Source organism: Talpa europaea, assembly GCF_964194135.1.
Source record: "Talpa europaea genome assembly, chromosome: 11".
Lineage (NCBI taxonomy): Eukaryota > Metazoa > Chordata > Mammalia > Eulipotyphla > Talpidae > Talpa > Talpa europaea.
Window position 1 is genome coordinate 6,907,991 of NC_140078.1, and position 20,047 is coordinate 6,928,037.

A 20,047-nucleotide genomic window follows, 5' to 3' on the forward strand; every position below is an offset into this window, starting at 1 on the left:
CAGTTCAAATGTCACCTCAGAGAGGCTTTCCCTGACTATACAACCCAACATAACTCCTTGTCCCCATTCACTCTTTGCCTATACACCTGGTTCACTTATCTTCAAATGCTCCCTAACACTCTAAAATTATCTGCTCCTTTCTTTGTTTACTTATTTACTGCCTGACTCTTCCATTAGACTGTCAGCTTCACATAGGGAGAGGATCTGCCATATCCTCTGCCTCTTTAGCAACTAGTGCACAGCAGGTGCTCAGTAAACATTTGATGAATGAATTCTTTTCTTTCAAAAGGTTTTCTTAAAAAATGGCAGAATGAACACATTATGCGCTTGCATTTTTTGTGTGTCACTGGGACAGCTTATAGTTAAAATGGATACTCCCCAGGGTGGCGTGTAACAAGCTGGGTTTGCATCCTTCCAGACTTATTTCTGTAAACTTATACACATATAAATATATTACAGTGTGGTTGATTTTGTGTGTGTGTGTGTGCGTGCATGCTTGTAAATGGTGGATCAGATTGGACTCAGTTACAAGCAACATAAACAACTGAATTGTTGGGATGGTTGCGTTTTATGTGTCAACCTGCCCAGTCACTTGATCAAGCAGCAATCTAGATGTCACTGTGATGTGATTGACATCTCCAACCTGTTGGTGATAAGTAAAGGAAATTATCACACCCATGATGTGGGTGTGCCTGATCCAATCAGTTAAAGGTCTTGAAAGCAAAAACTGAGGTTTCTTGGAGAAAAAGGGCTACCACCTCAAGACTAGGGCCAGAGGAGGGCACAAGGACAGGCACGTTCTTTTTCTTGATGTGAGGCTGACTCACACATGTGCTCACTTAGAAAGATTCATCAAGTTTTCACTTATGACCTGTGTGTTTTTCTGTACCATGTGCTTAAATGTAAGAAATGTAAATGTCAAATTAAAATAGCAGAGAGGGGTGACCTAAGAGGGTTTCAAGGTCAGCAAGGACAGTACCCAAGATGCACCAGGTGACTGGGTCAGGTAAGACATCTCTCCAACCACTGACTGATCCTTATTTCCAAGTCTGGGCAGGCACATCTGATTGGTGCAGCCTGACCAGGCTCTAGCTGCAAAGGAGGCTGGAAAGAGTGAGCTTCCAAGGGTTTCATCATCAGGAGTGGAAGCAGCCAGTCTCTGCTGCAAAAGATGTGGAATCCCTAGACCAGGACAGGTATTGAGCCCTCCCCCAACCAATGGATATTTAAGTCGCTTCCAATTATCACCTTGGCACGTACTCCTTACACCTGGTGTGGATGTTTCTCTAAGAGAGAAGCCAAACAATGGAATTGTAAAGTCCTAGAAAATGTGACTCAGCAGTTTTACTGGGTACTGTAAAATTGTCCTCCAGAGAGGCACCAGCAGTGTGAGTGCGATCCTTCCCCACAGTTTCCTTGTCAATCTGAGGGATGGAAATGTTATCTAATCGCTTTTTTTTTTTGCATTTGCATTTGCCTGATTACCAGCAAGGCTGAACACCTTGCATGTTTATTTGCCGTCAGCTGCTTCACATTCTGAGTTGATGGCTCCCGTCCACTACCCCCCTTTTTCTTATGGGTTGGGTTGGGTTTTTTGTCATTGTTCTGCAGAACTCTTTATATATTATGGAAATAAGTCATTTGTCTACATTTATGTTGCAGATATTTTTTACTCAGGTTGTCATTTGCCTTTTAACTTTGGAGTGACCATATGCTGTTCCCCCAAGCTCACATTTTTAAAGCTGGGAAATAGACGTTGAGGGGAAGGGGTGGGGACAAAGGGGAAAGGGGACCTTCCGACCTCACCCCATTTTGTTCCCACCAGCCCGCAATACATTTTGCAATCTCTCTACCAGTCATCCTTTCATTTCCTTGTTCTTGTCACCAGTAGAAAAGACAAGGGGCCCAGCCGTGGGACTTTTTAATTTTCATGTTACACTTTGTCGTCAAGTAAGACAGATATAGAACTTGGTGTGAAGACTTCCCAGGGCCTGAGCCCTCTCAGGATCCATGGTGGTGAGGAAGCCAGGCTGAGCCCTCCTTGTGTATCATTCATTTATTGCCCTTGTGAATAAAGGAATTAGATTAATTATAGGATTTTGCAAATTCCTTCAGAAGCTGCCAATAGTGGGTGAGTGATGTGTAGTGAGCAAATGGCCTGGAGATAAAACTCAGCAGTGGTTGAAATTATCCTTAAATGTCCCTTCTGTGCCCATAAAAGGGCAAAAGAAGATGGTTAGTGAATACAGATACATGTTTAATGCACAAAGTCAGGGGTCTGCCAACACATGTTTAATGCACCCTTGGGGCCAAATCCGGCCCACCAACTGTTTGTAAATAAAGTTTTATTGTCACACAGCCAGACCCATTGGTTTCTGGTCTGAGTCACTTTCCATCTACCACAGCTAAGCTGAGTAGTCGCAAGAAGGACCGTATAACCTGCAAAGCCAAAAGCATTTATTATCTGGTCCTTTGCACAAAAAGATTACAGATCCCTGCACTAAATAATAAAAAAGTGGCAATCATTATGCTATTTTTAGATCTAGTAAATAATAAATTTTAGATATAGGGCCCTGGGAATTCATCTTCTTCACACCAAGATATAGTAAATATGTATTTTTTAATGTTTGGCCAAGCACGTGTGGCTGAATCCTTCTACACTCAGGGTAGGTGAGGTGCGTGGTGAAGAGTAGGACTTTGGGTCCAGACACTGAGTCAAGTAGACAGCCCGCTGCTGAGTTATCTTAGCAAGTGACTTCAAGCCTCTTAACCGCAACTTTCTCATCTGTAAAATGGGGTTGAGGATAGTACCCACTTCCTAGGGTTACATGGTAAAGAGGATGAGGTAAGTAAACATGGTAAAGACCTTTAAAACGGTACCTGGCACACAGTGGGTGAGAAGTAATGATTTGCTATTTTATCATCCTTGCTCTACAGAGTTTGGTGCTACTTCTCCGCTACTTGGCCTTGAGCTTATGGCTTCCCTCCCGAACCTCAGCCTCCCCATCCATAAATGGGATCCTAAGGTTTATCCTACCTGGAGTTGCTATAGCACAGTCTCTGGCATACAGTAGGTGCTCAACAGATGTGATCTGTTACAGCTACCCTCCCCATGAATCTGACTTCCTCTCTGACCCTGAAGCCTCCACACTGTCTGGAACTCAGCCTTCTCCTGCTGTGCTGGGCAGGTCACTGCTGGGACCCGCTGTGCATCAGCCCTGGCTGTTTCCACCCAGCGGTTGTTTATTTAACTGTCCTCTTAAGTAACTCCCCAGCCATCAAAGGGCTGTTTACAAACCCCACAATTAGCCTTCCTGGAACAACAAATAAACAGAAACCTAATTAGGCGTGTTTCTCCTGGCTCAAGGCACAGCGATCTGAAGGCCCGGGCACAGCAGCCATCAGTTAAATAAACATTTGCGGGATGTATGGACGCGGGGATACATAGAGGAACGGACAGAGAGCTGATGGGTGGGAGGGTGGGTAGATGGATGGATGGGGTTTAAAATGATAGAGAGGTGGATGAATGAAAGGATGGATAGATAGAAGGGGAAAGAGCGTGGATGAGCAGGTGGGTAGTTGGAAGGATGGATGGACAGGTGGGTGGGTGGAGGTTAGTAAAATGCCAGGGGGAGAAGGTGATGTGAAATTCCAGGCTCTTCTGACTGAGTCCTGCCCTCTTCTTCATAGAGATGCTATTTCACACCAGTGGAAGGGATCCCAGCCTGGCAGTGTCAGAACAATCCTGGGTTTGAATTCGACCTCTGACACATCCTAGCTCTGTGCCCGTGAGCAAATCCTTAGTCTCCTCTTCTGCAGAATGGCTGTGTAACTGTCCCCACTGCACAGGGCAGCTGGAAGGTCCTTGGTTGAAGAGTTAATACTCTAAGGGGTGTAGTGTGGTGCCTGGCACACAGGAAGCAAGGCTACCTGCTGCTACTCCTGCAAAAGCAAGAGGGGGAGAGAGAAAGGAGGGGGAAGAAGGAGCGGAGGCCTTCTCCCACTAGCGCTGCACCCTGATGACCAGAGGAAGCACTGGCCTTTCCCAAGAAGACCCTCATGCTGGGCCTTGAAGGAGCAGAAGGCTCTGGCAGAAGGACACCAGCCACCGCATGGCTTGGCAAGGCACAGAGGAAGGCTCTCTGGGAATGAAGGGCTGGAGCTCTGGGGCCAGAGGGAGGTGGGACTCCCGATGGTGGTGTCGGCAGGCAGGGCCAGGTGAGTCACAGTTTGGCCCCGCCAGGCCCAGCGCTGTTTCCCATCAGGGGCAGGGTGGGGCAGCAGTGGCTCCCTCTAGCCAGGGGTGAGGGTCTGAGTCAGTCCAGTCAGGTACGTGGAAATGGCTGGGGTTTTCCCATCTGCACGCCTGATGCCTGTGTGAGCAGAGCGAGCTGCCTGCCAAGGTGAGGGAGCGGGCCCCAGATACTGCCTGGGAGCCTCTCCTCTGCCTGTGGTGTTGGGCGGGGTCCAGGACGCCAACCACGGGCCTGTCCTAGGGGAAGAAAGGAGGTTTGGAGTCCAGGAAATCTGGAAAAGCTCCTTAAACAGGGGATATTTCAACACAGGCCTGCGGTAAGGAAGAGAGCAGTGGGTGACATCTGGGGGGTGGCCTGGGCAAATAGCAGGTGCAAAGGCCCTGAGGTAGATATCTAGAGTTTTAGACCAACAGCCAGGAGGCTGGAGGAAAAGAGTAGGGGGAGGTGAGGGCAGACAGGTTATGTGGGGGATGTATGGACCACGGGAGGACTTCACCTTTTACTCTGGGCAAGATGGCAGTCCCAGGAAGGTTCCAAGCAGGGGAGGCCAAGGACCTGACTTAGGTCCAAATGTAAGCCCTCTGGTTACTGATGGGGAGTAGTTGAAGGGTGGGGTACAGGACAGAAGCCAGGGAGGAGGCGACAGCAACACTTCAGGTGGGCAATGAAGGGGACCGGACAAGGGAGGTGGAGAGAAGAGGCGGGATTCTGAGAATTCAGTCAACTTTGGCTTCTCCACACCTACCACAGGTAGGCAGTGAGTGGGAGCAGAGATTATGAAGGCAGATCCCTTCATGAAACAGGAGACAGCACACAGCATGGTGTGGTCAATGCCAAGAATGAATCAAGGCTCTGGGTCTTACCCTCAGACTGTCTATGTAGTAACTCGCTCTGTGAGAGCAGGACCATCATGAACCCCCATTCTGCAGATGAGGAAACTAAGGCCCTCTTGGGAGGTTAAGCAACTTGGCCCAAGTTAAGATACTGCCCCTGCCTGGAAGCTGGGTTGGAATTCACACTGGCTCTGAAGGGCTGCAGGACTAACCCCCCTCACTGTGCCGGTCACCCCATGGGCTGATGTAATCAGGGGGGACTTCCTGCAGAGGTGCTGCAAGGCCCAGCCTCCCAAGGATGAGCAGGATCCCATCAGTGAGCAGAGAGGGCATCCCAGGCCTGTGCCAAGGCCTGGAGGTGAGGCTGACCCTCCTAGCCAGTCTTCCCAACCTCACTTAAAAGTTGTCTTTAAAGCCATTCATACTTTTTATTAAGTAAATTGATTTTGTTTGTTTGGCTTTAAAAATAATTAACTGAGGTGAATTTCACATAACATCAAATTAACCATTTTAAAGCGAACAATTCAGTGGCGTTCATGATGTTGTGCAACCAGCACCTCAAGTAGTTGCAAAACATTTTCATCACCCCCAAAGGAGACCCTGTACCCATGAGGCCCTTGCTCCCCGGTCCCCAGGCCCCTTCCAGCCCCCAGCAGCCTTCCATCTGGTTTCTTTTTTCTTTATCTTTTTTTAGGATACATTATAATTAACTTTTTTAAAATTATGTTTATCAAGGGAATGGTTTACAACACTGTGTATATTTTGGGGGTACACTTTCACTATACCCACCACCATTAAACCAAATTCTTTTAAAAAGACTCTGCCATTCCTTTAAAAAGCCACCAATTGGCTCTCTCTCTCTGGATTTACCTCTCATGGCTATTTCATGGCACAGAACCATACAGTGTAAGACCCTCTCTGTCTGACTTTTTCATTTAGCATCACACTTGGAGGTTCGTCATTGTGGCATGTGACAGACAAATTATTATTAAAGGGGAAAGTGTATTATTATCAGAAAGAGAAAACAAGTATCTACAGATGGGGAGGAACCTTAAAAATAATGATCACAAAACAATAGATTAAATCCTAGTTGGATTCAGTGGCCTGCTCTAGGCTCTAGGCAGAGGCCTGTTCTCTTCATAAAGGGAATGAGCAAGCTTTGGAAAGGAAAACCTGCCAACACCCAACGGGGTTTCTCCTTGGGTTAATCAGAAGAGTCAAAGAGGGCTACAAAGGGAGGAACACTGTTATCTAACTTACTCGCGTTGAAGTGTCTGTGATGTCCAGGATAGATGCAGGATGCACATGGTCCACGTCAGTGAATCTCCCCAGTGCCTCTGCAAGTGGATCACAAGGAAGGACCAAAGATGCAGTTTCTTGGGAAGCCACTGCAGCAACCCTGACATGACCCAGAGAATCCCATGCGGACTGATGCCCTCCCTTTTCCTTTTGTATGCATTCATGTAGGCAGGGAAGCTATTGTGTGGGTGAATTTCTGGACTCTTTCCTAGACACATTAGTACACTTGTGTGCCAATGCCATACTGTTTTATTGTCTGTACCTTGCCCATATATTCCAGTATCTGGATGAAGAAGCCCTCCCACTCAATTCTTCTTTTGCAGAATTGTCTTGGCTATCTTAGCACATTTATTCTTTCATCTGACTCCAGAACATACCCTTTTAACTACAGATGTTCATTGACAGACTCCCAAGAAAAAAAGGGCTTTGAACTTCATGGCCTATTTCCAAGACTCCCAGAAATTGGGACTGTACGGGAGTGATATGAGGCAGGTATGTTGGAAGAAGGGGATGGATTTACCACCCAACACACCCATCCTGTTAAAGAATCTGAATGCCCTCAAACTAGCAACATTTAACCCACTCACCTTTCCCCTGTATTTATGCACTTTTTCTTGAACTCATTTTTTACTTTCTTATTTAAATTTCATTTTAAAGGAAATGTTTTATCCCCGGTTTAAATGAGAAGCCAGCATCAAGGGTGAGTCCCCACCATCTCCCTTCCTGCTGACTTTTCAAGAATACAGATCAATTCCCGTCACCAGCACCTGCCCCTCTTTACCTGTGGACTCTGCCACCTGCATGTGGCTAGAAATGCCAAGAATCAACACTCTGGGGAGCCACCCTCAACCTTCCACTGGCAGAATGGATATGCACATACCTCAGCTCCCTCACACCTGCAGGTGGATAACAGGGCACCTTCTGCAAATTTCCCAGATTCCATGGCCACTTGGTCCTAGGTTACTTGCTGGACAACTCCCTCTGCCCTTGCTGCCTTTCCTCCCTAGTCCCACATCCTCACCAGGGTTTTCTAGGGTTGCCTCCCAAACAAACTACTTGTCTTCCAGTGATTCTTTTAGGAATCTGCTCCTCTGGGAATCCAACTTAAGCACTCGCTGTCCATCTAGTAAACTCCGAGATACACGGGTGGGATTCCAAAGCACAGCAAAAAAGCAAATATCACCATAAAGCCAGTCACATGGACTTTTGGTTTCCTGGGGCATATCAAAGTTCTGTTTACACTAGACTGTAGTCTATTCAGTGCAGTAGCATCATGTCTAAGAGAGCAACGTACATACCTTCATTTAAACATGCCTTATTGCTAAAAATTGTTAACCACCTCCTAGGAGAAAATATTTGCACATCACATAGCTGACAAACGACTGACTTGCACTTACAATTTATAAAGACAGGGGCCTCTCTGGTGGCGCAGGTGGTTGGGTGCAGTGCTGTGAGGCTGTCCGCAGCCTCTGAAATGCCAGTTCGATCCCCACTGGTCGCGGAGCAACGCTCATGGCGCGGCAGACCTCTCCTGTCTCGCCCACTGTTCCCCTCAGCAGTGTATTTCAGTCAATCTGCCTGTTTTGTTCCCCACTCTATCTCTGGTGAATCCTCTCACCCTCCCGCACATCTGGCCTTTACCCCAGTTCTTATATAAATAAATAATAAAAAAATCTTTAAAAAAAAAGAATTAATAAAGGACACTCCAAACCCATGAATAAAAAACAATCTGTTTTAAAAGACACTTATAGCAGGAATACAGGGAAAACAAATAACACATCAGTGTAAAAAAAATAATAACAATATAAAACACAACAAAACAAAAACAGACAATTATAAATCAGAGACATACTGCAGGGGAGGAGGAGGGAGAGGGATCAGAGGGAGGGAGGGAGGAGCACAGAGGACTGAGGTGACGGTGCACGGGTGCATTGGTGAAGGAAACTCTGGGGACTACACCTGAGGGGGTAGGGGGAAGCAAATACTGTTTAAAAATGAACAATGATGTAAAAAATTAAAATAAAAATAATTAATTAATTAAAAGATAATGTGACAAATAAGCACATCAAAAGATGCTCAGCAACGAAAGTCTTTTCAATAAATGGTATTGGAAAAACTGGACAGCCACATGCAAAAATAAAAATGAAGTTAGAAACCACAGTGTAGAAAGTTAATGGGTGAAAGACTAGAATGTAAGGTCTGGAACAATAAAATACATAAAAGAAAACATAGACCTTACAGTCACTGATAGCAGTCTTGGAGATGTGTTTGAGGACTCAACGCCAATGGCAAGGGAAACAAAAGCAAAAATTGACAAGTGGGACTATATCCAACTAAAACGTTTCTGCACAGAGAAAAAAATTTGCATCAAAATAAAAAGACATCCTACTGAACAGGCAAAGTTATTTGCAATATCATAGTCCAACAAGGGGTTAATATCCAAAATATACAAAGAATGAATAAAACTCAACAATAAAAAGCAACCAATCTGATTTAAAAATGGGCAGAGGATCTGAATAGACACTTCTCCAAAGAAGACACACAGATGGCCAACAGGCACATGGGTAGATGTTCATCAGCTCTTACTAGTAGAAAAATGCAAATCAAAACAGCAACAAGGTATCACCTCACACCTGCGAGAATGGCTATTATCCAAAAAACAAGAAACAACAAGTGTTGGAGAGAATGTGGAGAGAAAGGAACCCTTGTACATTGTTGGTGGGACGGTAAATTGGTGTAGTCATTATGGAAAACAGTATGGAGATGCCTCAAAAAAATGAAAATAGAAATTGCATATGATCCAGATATCTCACTTCTGGATATTTACCTCCAAAATACAAAAACAGTAATCTAAAGAGAAATCTGTACCTGTATGTTTATTGCAGCATTATTTACAATAGGCAACAACCTAAGTACCCATCAATGGATGAATGGATAAAAAAACATGATGTGAGATGTATATATACACACACGCATACACACACGCAATGGAATACTATACAGCTATAAAAAATATAAAGTCCAGCCATTTACACAATATAGATGGACCGAAAGGGAAGAACACTTTTGAAATAACCCAGACAGAGAAAGACAAACACTGTATGATTTCACTCATTTCCAATATATAGAGAAAACAAACAAAAGAACTATAAAACAAAAAATAAAACTTTGGGGTTCAAAGACTAATTTATGGTTACCAGAAGGGGAAAGGGAAGAGTTGAGGGTGGTTAAATCGGGACAAAGGAAACAATAGTTTGGTGAAGGATGGAATTGGAGGTTTAGCTGTATCATATAAATTTCATTATTAAAACATACATCAACATATGTTGATTTGCAATGATGCAAACCCAAAATTTATATAATGTTATAATGCAATGTTACTTCAATAGAAAATAAAAACAAATAAGATGCTTGATATCATCAGTCACTAGGAAAACACAAATTAACACTATAATGACATACCAGTATATACCTATTAGTATATCAACAATTTAAAAAAACAAAAAATAAAAAAACTAACATTAGCAAGTGAGGGCGAAGATGAGAAGCAACTGAAGCTTCCATACACTGGTGGTGGGAATGCCAAATGCTACAGACACTTTGGAAAACAATTGGGCAGTTTCTCATAAAGTAAAACTTCACTTACCATATAAGCTAGAAATTCTACTTCTAGAAATTTCCCCAAGATAAATAAAATCCTATGCTCTCACAAAAACCTGCTTGTGAGCAAAAAATGTACACTCACACACCAGAAAAGCCTGTTTAGAGTTTATGTATAATAAATGAAAACTGGAAACAGCCCAAATATCTCTCAGCAGGTGACTAGGTAAACAAGCCATGGTACATCCATTCAATGGAATACTATTCAGCAATAACAAGGTACAGTCTACTGATAATACACAAGGAAATGAATATATCTCAAAAGCATTATGCTAAGTTAGAAAAAGCCAGACTGAAGAGGCATCCCACTATAGGATTTCACTGACACGACATTCTGGAAAAGGCAAATTGATAGAAACAGAAACCAGATCAGATGCCAAGTTCAAAAACAAGTGAAAGTGACCTATGGAGATAGAAGTCCAGCCAGTGGTGCCATCAGAGGAGAAAGAAGGGTTGGTAACGTTCTGCCTGTTGATGTGGGTGTTGATTCCACACCTATAGAATTCACCAAGTTCAACACTTCTTTCCTGTGGCCATAGCTCAATACAAACTCTTAAAAAGTCTAGCTAGATACAATTTCTTAGGAAAGGTGTGGCACCTGAGGCCTGCTGTCTCTTGTTCACAAGGAGATTAGCAAGTATCCAGTGTTAGAGACGGGTTAGCACCAAATGGAGATTCTCATTGAAGTACAAGAAGCACTGCAAGACATTTGCAAAGGGAACACTTTCACTATGTGTGGTTTGATGCTCTGTCCGCACGCCCTATAAAATGACGTTGTGTGTCCCCACTAGTGCCCATCCCCAGTTAGGGAGAATGTTTGTGTGTCTGAGGCAACATGGTGGGGTGGGGCATGTCAGGGATGAGGGTTCCAAGGTGTGAAGGCTCAGCTCCAAAGGCAGAAGTGGCCAGAAGGCAGGAAGAGCAGGATTCAATTTTTGCCTTCTTTTTTTTTCTTAGCAATCTCTTAACGCCCTGATCATCCCAGGCAGGCTTATGAGGTCCCCAACGCACCAGGCTCTCACTTGCTCATTCTCAATCCAGTGGGAAGCCTGCGTCCCTTTCACAGGTAATTCCCAGCATCCCAAGTCCCAGGATGGAGTTTCACTGGTAGGATTTGGCACATTTCCATCCCTGGGCCAATCACTGCACAAGACCTTGTCATGCGTCCAACCCTGGAGACAGCACCCTGGGGCGCCCCACCCAAACCTCATGAACTGAGATGGGATGAGTAGACTCTCCAGCAGGAAAGTGGGGCATATTACCTGAAAATGGGAGTTAAATACTGGCCTGTCCATAAACCTCCCACCTTCTAGCAAACTCTACTCATCCCAGCATGCTGTGGGACCTCAAGTCAGCCCCTTTCCCTGGGCCTCCTGTTCCTCTAGAAAATGGGCAGAAGGCTGTTTGAATTCCAGCTCTCCAGAATTCTGGGACAACTTCCAAAACTGGTGACTGCTCCCTAAATCCCGGGAACGTTCCGGTACTTCTGGGGACGGAAGTGGAGCTTCAGCCAGAGCCCTCCCCAGCCCCTGGCCTGGGAACTTGCTTAGAAGGTGACAATTGGGCTCCCTTCAGCCGAAATTCCACTCCTGTGGGGGCCTTGCCAAGGAAAACAAGCCCGAGAGCCCGGCATTAAAGGTAAGCATATTTGACGAGTTTTAAGATGACAAATTATTTACACAGGTGTGGGAACCGTCCCCTCGCACCCTGCTTTCTTTTCTTTTGCTTCCTCCCCTTTCCAAATTCCTTCCCCCAAGGGCGCTGACAGACGTGCCAAGAGAGGGGGTGGCTGGTCATGGGGATCTGCCCAGAGTGAGCCCATAAACCAGAAGCAACAGGGAGGGAACAGAGCAGCAGGAAAGAGGGTACCTGTACCGGGTGAGGGCGCTGGTCTCCCCTCACCTGCCTTCTTGTTCGGAACCCCATTACCCCTACCTGGGGAGACAGGAGGCCTGAGTCCTCAGGGGCATGGTGCCTGTCCATCCCTTTGGGGAGAAAGTTCCCAGGATCGCACAGTTAGTTGTTGACCCTGGAGCTAATAAGGGCAAAGGTGAAGAAAGCAATGGTTTCCTAAGCACCTACTATGTGCCTGACACTGGGTTGAGCTGTAGAAGTAATTGTGACTAAAACAGGCAAAAGTCCTTAGCCTGATGGAGCTGATGAGGAAACAAACCAGGTAAATAATGAGTTGCCTTCTTAAGTGCTTTCAGGAAAGAAAACAGGGTGGGGCTTTGTGGGCTGGGGGAGAGGCGGGCACTCTAGGTGAGGAGGTGACATTTGAGCTGAGAAAGGTAAGAAGGAGGCAGCCCTGAGGAATCTGATTGCAGGACATTCCAAGCAGATGGCACTGCATGTGCAAAGGCCCTGAGGTAAGTGGCTTGGGCACTGAAGGCAGAGGGAGGGGGCCAGCACAGAGGGAGCGAGCGGAGGGAGAGGACATGGATCCAAGAAGTAGGCTCTGTACTTTGCTTAGAACAAACCCAGAGGTGGCGATAATCATCCCCACTTCACTGAGGAGGAAACAGAGGCCCAAAGGAGCACAGTGATTTGCCCAAGATCACATAGCCGAGCCGGACCCCAGCCCCTAGCGCTTTCCATCTGGCCCAAAGCCCAAGCTCCTGTGCCTCTGGGAGGTGAGAACACAAGAACAAGGGGTGTCCGGCCGGCCTGCAGCTCGCCCTCAGGGTGCGGGGCATCTGGGGGCAAGGCCGCTGCTTCCTGTGGGAAGAAAGTGGAGGCCGATTTAGCTGCTGAGTCATGAGGGTACAACAGCCTCCCAGGCCACAATGGGTTCTGCCTCAGTTTACCCACCTGTAAAAAAATGGGTTTAATAACATGTCTGCCTCCTGTGTCGACTTCAGAGGGGTGCTGTGAGGGTTAATTACTGCCTGGCAATTCCGGCAGCCTTGATGAAAGGTGGCGGGAAGTGGGCGCTATTAACCGGGCAGGTAATTACTCCCGGCCTCAGGGAGGAAGGAGAGGGGTCGGCACCTGGTTCTGATTCAACCCTTGGCCGGCTCCTTTCCAGATGTGTACGGGCCCAACATGCCGTAAACATCTGCCGTAAACATTTGACCATCATCCAGGCCCCCCGAGGCCCCCCAGGACCAGGCAGGCTGGGCTGTGAGCAGGTGCAAGCACATAGCCGGGATCCAGTCCCGGCTCTGCCGCTCCCTGCCAGGGAGGCCTGGGGAATGTTCTGCCCCTCTCCGGCCTCCATTTCTTCATCTGCACAAAGGGAGGAAGAGCGTGGCCTGTCCCACAGGACACTGGTTACTTCTCACGGACAGACACTGTGGGATTCAAGCATCTCATCTCACCTGCTGCCTGCATTTGAGGGCAAAAGTGGTGAGTCACAGGCGCTCACACTGTCACACCACCTGGCGGGAAATGCTGAAGACTTTTCTACAAGTAATTGAATGTTTTGTTTTTTTTTTAAACACCCTTGCAGATAACAATTATGACTTATGTTGCTCCGTCCCCGACTTGGGCCCCAGAACCAGACTTCAACTGCTCCCTGCCCTGGAAACGCCCCTTCTCGTCCCTCTCTCATGGCTCCTGGGTCTTGGTCTACCCACATCCACCCCCCTCCTCAAATACACCACACACACACACACACACACACACACACACACACACACCCTAGCTCTTGGTCCAGTAATGAACACACAGCCTGGTCTCTGATAACCCCTGGATGATTCACGTCTTTCTGGGGTCACGCCTGGAGAGCGGTGGGGGTAGACGTGAGGACAGATACTACAGCCGGGACCCCCTCCTCTTCCTTTCAATCCCTCCATGAGGCAGCGGCGTGCTCATTTCACAGATGTGGCCGCTAAGGCTCTGAGGTAAAAGCCAAAGCCCTAAGCTCAGGTCTGACCCAGGCCTTCGGCTTCCCCATTGGCAACCTGCCCCAAGACCCTCTGCGCTTCACCCCAAACTCAGGGAGGAAATCTGAGTCCCAGCTGCAGCCTCAGCCCAGGGCCCTGGGTCTCCAGGGCTCAAGCCCTCATCCGGTGCTGCCCTGCAGGTATAGGTCTGGTACTGGGCCCTCCCGCCATGCTGAGCTCACCACACCTCCCTGGCCATCTCAGTCCCCCCAGTCTAGCCTCACAGGCCACTCCCTACATAGGCCCAGTCTAGCCTCACGAGCTGCTTCCTACATAGGCCCGAATCCCACCGCCTGGCCTGTGTGCCCACAGATGCCCTACCTATCGCACCTGTACACCCAGGGTCACCCAGGGTCATGCCCTGACCTCCCTTGTTCGGTCTCTGCTCAAATGTCACTCCTCAGAGGGGCCCCCAGCCCCTCCATCACGCCCCCTGCTTCTTGTCCTTCAGAGGCCTGATGACTCCCTGACAAGAGCTCAGATCTCCGGTTCCCTCCACCGACCCAGACCCGTGAGAACAGAGGGGTGTTTCTGTTGTGGTGACGGCCGCGTCTCCAGGGCCCCGTACAGCGCCCAGGACACGGTGGTGCCCGTGTGTTTGCCCATGGAGTGGACACATTTTTAAAAGTTAACAATTCATCTCCCGAGGGGAGGGGTGGGTGTTCCAGGGGAGACATCACCCAGACGGCTGAAGAATTCCTCAGGGCTTAACTCCAGCTCTGGGCGCACAGACCTCGTGGCAGCAACAATCACAAGTATCAGGCACTTCCTGTGCAGGGCCTGGGCCGGTTCCTCTCAGGGACCCAGGAGGTCAGTGCTATCCCCAGCCCCCTTTTCCAGATAAGGGAAGTGGAGCATGAAGAGGTGAAGGGCCCGGCTCCCCCTCATGGGCGACCACCCCCCATCCTCCCTCCAGAGCCTCCAGGTCCCCAAGAAAGGACCCCAGCCCCTCCATTCCTGGCACAGCCCAAAGAGGGTGTGTCTGGCCCAATGCCCTGCCCCCACCCCCAGCCCATCAGCGGCCCAGAGGGACGAGCCCTGGTTCCCTGGCAGCTGCTCAGCCCAGCCAGCAGGCTTCTTGAGGGAGGGCGGACTTGGCCGCTGTCCTGTCAGGGACGCCAGGCGGCCAGGAGTTTCTCTCCCCTGACTTACTGTACATGATTCAGCGCCAGCCCCAGTTGTGAAATCTGGGAATCTTGTGGGCAAGGCCAGGCCCGGGGGATGGCTGTCTGGGAAAGAGAGGCCGGGAAGGGGTTAAGGGGGGCGTTGGGGGGCGCTCCCAGGAGGTGGAGAGCACAGCCTTAGCCTGAGCTGGACACCGCCTGAGGCTCGCTCTGACATCAGAGCTGCGTCAGCCCTGCTGGCCCAACCCCCCACTTCCTTCCCTCCCTCAACCCGCATCCTCAACCACCTCCCAGCCTCACTGTCCTCCTGAAAAACAGGCAACATCAGCTTCCCTCCCAGGAGGGAGGGGGTGACAGAGCTGGGGATGGCAAACCTGACTTTGCACCCAGGAGCTCCTGAATAAGCCATAGCCGTGATGGGCTTGAACCAGACCGTAATCCCAGCTAGACGGAGCAGGCAGCGCGCCATTGGCGGCTTCGAGAGAAGATACCGAGGGTCCTAGCAGGGAAGGGACTTGCCCGCGGTGGCCCAGTGGCACCGTCTAATGACTCAAACCGTTCCCGGTGCGCTGCTCCCCTCAGCCTGTCATTAGAAGGACGCTTATCTCTCCTTGTCCCGCTGGGTGACGGAGCGCAGGGGCTGGGAATTTTCTTCCTCATCTCATTTATTGTGTTAAGTTGGTGTAAACCAAATGGGCTTTTGTTTGACTAGAGGGACAACAAAAGGATTTCACAGGGACTATTCATAGATTGGCAATGACTGTTGAATTAAATCCCACATTTAAAATCTTCAAAACGTCACTGTTCCAAGCTCCATGTACACATGTTAGACTGAATCCTCGTGAAAACTGCCTGGATGTGGAAACTGAGGCATACAAGGAAAGGGACACCCGAGGCCATGCAGCTGTAAATTGTGGTAATAACAGCACTGCTGGCCCGAGAAGGTTCTCCTGCGTACACAGAGTATTATGCACCTAGCATCTCATCGGCTTCACTAATCACGTAGGAAGTAATAGTGTGGTTCTCCCTATTTCTCAGATAAGGAAACTGAGGCCCAGAGGGATTCAGTAATTTATGCAGATAGCACAGCTATTAAGTGACAAAGTTGGAATGTGAACTCAGGCCATCTGGTCTCTGTCACTACCGAGGCACAGAGGTGGGGCAGGCACACAGTAGGTGCTCAGGTAACTCAAGGGTGACCAGGTTGGAGATGGTGGGAGCTGATGAGGGCATCCCTTCCCCAAGGTATGCCTGGCATCAGCTGGGTCACCCTATGCAGGCCTGGCACCTCTGGGGAAAGTTGTGTAGTCACACCTTCGGCAGGATGCCATCTCTCCCCTGGCTGCCACAGTCCCCAATTTGTAGACACCATCATCTAAACCATCGCTCAGGAAGTCCACTATCCTCCCCATTTCACAAAACTGGAGAAACAAGGCCCAGAGAGGGTGTGTGACGGGCCTAATGTCACACAGCAGGCATATGTTGGCTACAGTTCTGCTGGCAAAGTTCCTGGGGTGTTTTGAAGGAAGAAATAGATAAGGCCTGCCCCTTCCTGCCCCTCTCACTTTACTAACCCCTCGTTCACGTGGGGCGGAGCTGCACAAGAGCTAGGTCACACAGTGAGGCCAAATGGGCATTCCTGGGAATAGCACAAGCAGAGGCAGGACAGCTCGTGGAGTGGTGAAGGAAAACTCTCTAGTTAGGCTAGGGGTGGAGAGTGATGGGCTCAGTGGGGAGTGTGGCGAGGCTGGGGCAGGTAACAGGAGCCTTGAATGTCAGGGTAAGGAGATGGGCTTTGTCCGGGGCCATGGGAGCCAAGGTCACTAAACAAAGGCCAGGCTACTGCAGTCATCTCTGCTTTTCCTGTGTCCATCGTGGCCTTTAAAGTCCATTCTCCGTGCAGAGGGGTACTATGGAAACCCCAGTCAGACAGGAGCCCTCCCTGGCTCCCACCTCATGGAGAGAAACATTTAAAGTCCTTACAATGGGTCTCACTCATAGCAGGAATCTAGAAAACTTAAATAAGGGACCAGGAAAATGAATAACTATAAGAAAGTGAAAATCAAAATCAACAAAAAACTATGAACCAGAGACACTTTTAGGGGGGTGGGGGCGGGAGGGGAGGGATTGGGGTCAGAATGGGGGGGCTGCAATTGTATGGGAAATATAACAATAAAATTTATAAAAAAAAATAAATAAAATAAAGTCCTTACAATGACCCAAAGAGCCCTGAGTGTTCCATCCCCCACAGTCCTCACCTTCTCCTGTTCTCCCTCTCATGCGCTCCATCGTACTGGCCCAGTCACACCCAACCTCAGGGCCTTTGCACTGGCTGTTCCCACACCCTGGAAAACTTTCCCCCGCATTGTTCCCACCCTCACTTCCTACAGATAGTTGCTCAGATGTCACCTGCTCCGTGGGGTTGTCCCTGACCACCTCATCAAGTCCCCATCGTGCCCAGTCTCCTTTCCAGCTTTCTTTATATCCACAGCACCGCTCTCTCCAAGATCAATGGATGACTTATGGATCTTGTTTATTGCCTGCTCACCCCCAAAGTGTGAACTCCATAGGGGCAGAGCCTTTCGACTGTCTTGTGTCCAGCTGTGTCCCCCGACGCCCAACACACAGGAAGTGTTCAATAAATATTTGTTAAATGAATGAATTCTCCTTTCCCTTGGAATAATTTGCTGAGGGTTCAGCTAGGACAAAGCTTTTGACCATCACTCAGGATCCAGAGAAGTGGCTTGCCCTGAGTGACCCAGCTCACAAGTAGCCCCAAAGCCTAGGATTCCTTTTTCTTCTTTCTAGGTCTCCCTCTGGGGTGTAGGCCCTACATTAGCTACACTATCACTGATAGGGCCTCTTCCTGGCTCTCCCTTAAGCTGGAGGTTTCAGAGAGGTGAAGTGACTTGCCCAAGGTCACACAGCAACGAAGGGTCTAAAGCCAGGTCTTTCTACCTCCTTGTTTTGGGCACTGTCTGCTAAAGCAACTCTCTCCTCCCCTCCGCCCCTCCTCTTTCTAGCCAATGCCTTTGCAGCTGGACTATCAGGACTGGAAAAAGAAGGGGGTAAAAAGAACATCAGGTCTGCTCCCTGCGGCCTTGACATACCACGTCCCCAGGCCTGGCCTCACCCACCACCCTGGCTGGGCCACATGCCTCAAGGATGAGCTAGGAGAGTGTGACCAGGCCCAGCTGACACATCTCAGAGCAGATGTGGGGCTGCCTCCCACGGGTCCAGCTGGCCCCAGCCAAGTCTCAGTCCACCCCCCAACCCCCAGGGCGTGGTGCTAGGCTTTGTGGGGTGGGGGGAGAGGCAAACAATGGCCCTGAGGGATTCACATTGGGCAGAGATTGGGGGGGTGGGGTGCAGGGAGCAGACTCAGCACAGGCAGGAGGGCCAAGCCCTTGATGGTGTTGGAGGGAAAAGAAACTGGCTCAGGGGTTGAAAAATCAGGGGCACTGGGGGTGAGACAGGGCTTTTCAATGATGAGGCAGGCCAGAGTAATAAAGATAATAATGTGGTGCTATTCCTTGGCCTCCGTTTTGGAGAGAACATGAGGGAGTGGTGGGGACTGAGGCACGTGCCCCACCTAAAGCTGAATGTGGCCCCCTGGGAATGGGGATCCTTTGCGATCAGACATTCCTCTGTTTTTCCTAGGGGAGCCAGCAGCACAGGTTTTCATGTAATATCTACCAACTTGCAAATGTTGGCTCCATTCATTAAAAAATTCTGTGTGGGCCTAACACAGCCCACCTGGGTCCAGGTTCCATCCACTCCAAGCTCTGCCTGGAGAATGGAGCAGCCAGAGAAGGAGCATTCCCTGAGTCAGGCTCTGAAGACTGGGATGGTGGCCAGGACCCAATGCCAGCAGCTCCAAGGGACTGCAGAGCAGATTCCTGTCATCTGGTCCCCTCCCCCACCCCACAGAGATGCACATTGCCCACCCCCCCCACACACACACACACACCTGTTCTAGCTGGCTGTGAGGTCACAGGGGGCCTGGGTGGGGACTGAGCTCTCCTTTCCACATGGACACAGCTGCGGATGTGTTTGCCAGATGCAGCCTAATTTCTCCTGTTCCCCAATGTCCTTGCAGCACCAGGAAGGAGGCAACTCTTTCGGCACCCCAGGCCATTCCCCAAAACCCTGCCCTCAGCAGCCTGTTCACACCCCTGCCCCACCCACCCCAACACAGGCTTCTACAGCCTCACTTCGAGCCATCTCTCTTTATGACCGATTTTCAGATAAGGAGCTGAGGCGCAGGGCCCTACAACAAGTATGCAGAGGAGCTGGGCTCAAACCCAGGCCTCACATGCTTGACCTCAGGGCCTTCACCCCATCTCTCCTGCTAGTACCCTGTCCAGTACCCGTCTCTTCTGCTAGTACCTGAGCCTCCCAGGCTCAGCCCCAGTGCTTGATTCTAGTTATTTAACAGCCAGGTCCTCGGCCAAGTGCTGGGCACTCAAAAATTACTAGCAAAGGGATATTCTACCCACTCCCTGGGAATCTCATGTTCTTCAAAGTCAAGGCCCCCTCCACATCCAATCCATCGTCTCCACCCTAGTTTCTCATGTCTCCAGCCTGCATGCTTCCCAGGTGCCTCTTCCCAGACGGCCCCCAGATATCCCCCAAGCCAGTACACCCAAAGTGAACTCAGCAGCTTCCCCCACAACTGCTCTCTGCCTCTGTTTCCCTTCTCAAGGAAGGCTTCACCACCAGCCTGATGGTCAGTTAGATGCCCAAGCAGCATCTCTAATGCCACTCCCTCCATACTTTCAACCCAATCGGGCACCAAAGCCAGGGTATCTCATCCTCAAAGTCCATCTGCTTCTCAGCTTTTTCAAGGCTGACACACCAGTTGAGCCTCATCACCTCCTCCCAGGGAATTATATTTGCCTCCTCACTGCTTACCCGCATCAGCTCTCCCTTGTCCCCAAATCCTGTTCCCAAGAGCAGCTGGGTGACATTTACTATTTCCAGCAGCT